Below are 3,207 nucleotides of genomic sequence, written 5' to 3'. Positions count from 1 at the left end.
TCCTGGAGTAAGAGGAGAAGCAAGCATCTGATGCCACTAGGGACCCCAGCTTCCCTACGGAGAACTGGGTCTATGTTTATTACATCTTCTCTCCCAGGGGCAGAGGTGTGGGTCTACGTCCACCCCCACTACTGGGCACGGCCTCTTGGGGAAGCAGAACGCTGGGATTTTGAATGCGTTTACTCCATGCCACCGCTGCCGCGTGGGTTGGGTAGGGGTGGGGTGCTGGGCTGTAGGGAAGCGCTGAGACACCACCTGAGGGGTGGGGGTGGGAAAGTCTGAGATGTGGGAAATCTGGACCTAGTTCAGGGGTCCCTGGGCCAGCAAAGAGGCCCGGGTCTGGGGTTCTCAGACTCTTGGACATCCATGGGCCGCTGGGAGTTTGAACAGAGCAGAGAACAGAGTTGGGGGCCTGTGGGCTGGGGACAGTGTTTAGCCTGGGGGTGGGGGGGCGGGACAGCGGTGGTGGTGAGGGATGGAGTGGGGTGAGGGGAGCTTCGGCTTGTCCCACGGGGTGATTCTTTACCTTGGTGATGGCAGGCTTGGTGGCAGCTGTGGCTGGGAGCGCAGAGAAGCCTTCTACCAGAGAATTCAGCTGCGCCTCTGTAGTGGAATGCCTTCTCCGCTCCCCACTGCGGCTCTTGATGAAAGAGAGAGTCCATGGTTCTAAACAGTGTTTTGGCTGTTTATGGTAGAGAAAGGATGCGTATTGTACCCACTTCTCAGGATGGACCTGAGGTTAAATATCTTTCTCAGGGAAGAATGTCTGGGAAGGAAAGCTTATTGGCTAAGCCCGGCCTCAAGGTACCTCATTAGCATAGAGAACTCTGTTTTGAGCCTACAGGACCACAGGACACATTTCTTTATGTGAGGAGTGTGGCATGTGTTCCAGGTCAGGAACCTGGCAGGGAGCAGGGGAGTCACCTAAGCCTCAGGTGTGTGCCCAGTGAGTCTCCAGGTCTCAACCTGCTCTGCCTTACCAAGCTTTGCGCGTGTGCACGTGTGTGTGTGTGTGTGTGTGTGTGTGTTGTGCGCGCGTGCTCGCACGCTCGCGCAAGTTCTTCAAGATCACAGGAGCAATCCCTGACTCTGGGATTTGCATTCTGTCTGTCTCTAGTTCCAAGTGGGGATAATTTAAAGTTGAGGCCAATGAGACAGCTCAATGGGGAAGGGCACTTGCTTCCAAGTCTGATGATCAGAGTCTAATCCCCAGGACCAACATGGTAGGAGAAAACTGATTGCTGCATGTTGTGGTCTAACCTCTACACATGGGCCGTGGCAACACACACACACACACACACACACACACACACACACACACATAAAGAGAGAGAGCCAGAAACAAAGAGGAAAGAGACAGAGACACACACACACACACACACATAAAGAGAGAGAGCCAGAAACAAAGAGGAAAGAGACAGAGAGACACACACACACACACACACACACACACACACACAAAGAGCCAGAGCCAGAGACAAAGACAGGGGGAGACATAGAGCCACAGAGAGCCAGAGACACACACATACACCCAGAGACAGGGAGAGACAGACACCCATACAAAGAAAGAATGAGAGATAGAGATACACACACACAAAGACATACATACATACATACATACATACATACATACATACATATACAGAGAGACAAACAGACAAACAAGAAATGCAATTATACTATTGGGCCAGGTGGTGGTGGTGCAAGCCTTTAATCCCAGCACTCCTGAGACAGAGGCAGCTGGCTCTGTGAGTTTGAGGCCAGCCTGGTCAACATAACAAGCTCCAGGACAGCCAAAGCTACATAGTGAGAAATTTTCTTTAAAAACAACAAAAGGTAATCAGTGGCCCACGGAGGGATGCTGGCCAGTATGGTATCTGGCTTACCATGACTGCCGATGCAACCTAATGCGGTTCTGGGTCACATCGTACGTAGTTGCATCACAGGACACAGAGTTCCTCTTCCATCTATCCTGTGCTGTCTCCCATGGTGCCTCTCCTGGTCCCCAGTCCCCAGCTCCTTCTCTGAAGTTATGGCTTAAATCTGGAATCTTCTTCACAGGCTTATACTTGTGAACACCCAGTCCCCAGCTTGTAGGATCATTCTGAAGTTTGTGGAGCCAGGAGGAAGTGGGGCTTGGCTGGCAGAAATAGGTCTCTGGTACAGGGTTTTTGTAGGCCATATTTACCCTTGGTTCCAGCTGTGACCTCTGCTTCCCACTTGCTGTGACATGAACAACTGTCACCATGCCTTCCTGCCACAGTGTACTGACAGGTCTCTAAAACACCAGTCAGAACATACTTTTCCTCGACTTGTTTCTGTCGAGTGCCCCATCCTCCAGTGTTCCTCTCTCTCTTTTTTTTTTTTTTCCAGTTTTTGGAGACAGAGTTTCTCTGTGTAGCCCGGGCTGTCCTGGAACTCACTCTGTAGACCAGGCTGGCCTTGAACTCAGAAATCCGCCTGCCTCTGCCTCCCAAGTGCTGGGATTAAAGGCGTGCGCCACCACCGCCCGGCCCAATGTTCCTCTCTTTACCCTTCCTGGACATTTGACTCACTGCTCTCCTCAGCCCCTCCACCTAATCATCCGAGATAGGCTCCACATCATGGAAATTGAATGGAACTCAATTTATAAAGAACTCTTCAACGAGGTGTGTGTGTGTGTGTGTGTGTGTGTGTGTGTGTATGTGTGTCTGTGTTATGATGTGTTACACACAGGGGTGTGCAGCAGTGAGTACACACTTCTTTGTACACACAGAGGCCATAGGAGGATGTGAGTCTTCCTACCCTGAGGTAGGGTCTCTCATTGAACCTGGAGCTATAGCCCCAAGCTCCAGGGACCCTCTTGCTATCTTCCCCACTGTGCCAGGGCCACACTTGTGAGTATGCAGCCATGCCCTGCTTTTTCCTGGGGTGCTGAGGATTCAAACTTAGGTCCTCATCCTTATACATCAAGCACTGATACCCACTGGCTCACCTCCCTAGCCTCATGCCTAGTTTTATGTGGTGCATTTTATGACAGTAAATCTAGTGAAACTAAACTACATCCCCTGACTCATTTCATTTCAAATGGTATAAAAAGAAAGGACTGGACAGGGGAGTATAAGTATTTGAGAGAACGAAAGAAGGAGAGAAAGAGGGAGAGGGAGAAGAGAAAGGGCTGGAGGAGGGAATGGCTTAGCAGTTAAGAGTACCTGCTGAGCCGGGTGG

The 3,207-nt window shown here is 51.0% G+C and overlaps 1 long non-coding RNA gene across 1 annotated transcript; it reads right to left on the bottom strand.

Annotated features, from left to right (window-relative positions):
* Window positions 1-211: 211 nt before the first annotated feature.
* On the bottom strand, window positions 212-2,283 carry LOC116088696. The gene is made up of 3 exons (XR_004117981.1): window positions 1,887-2,283; window positions 527-682; window positions 212-255 (listed from the first exon to the last, which is right to left on the bottom strand). It is a non-coding gene; the product is annotated as an uncharacterized LOC116088696 (long non-coding RNA).
* Window positions 2,284-3,207: the final 924 nt, after the last annotated feature.

The sequence above is a fragment of the Mastomys coucha genome, unplaced genomic scaffold, assembly GCF_008632895.1.
Source record: "Mastomys coucha isolate ucsf_1 unplaced genomic scaffold, UCSF_Mcou_1 pScaffold14, whole genome shotgun sequence".
Classification (NCBI taxonomy): Eukaryota; Metazoa; Chordata; class Mammalia; order Rodentia; family Muridae; genus Mastomys; species Mastomys coucha.
Note: the sequence above shows the minus strand (reverse complement) of the source record. Positions and strands in the feature narration are given on the sequence as shown.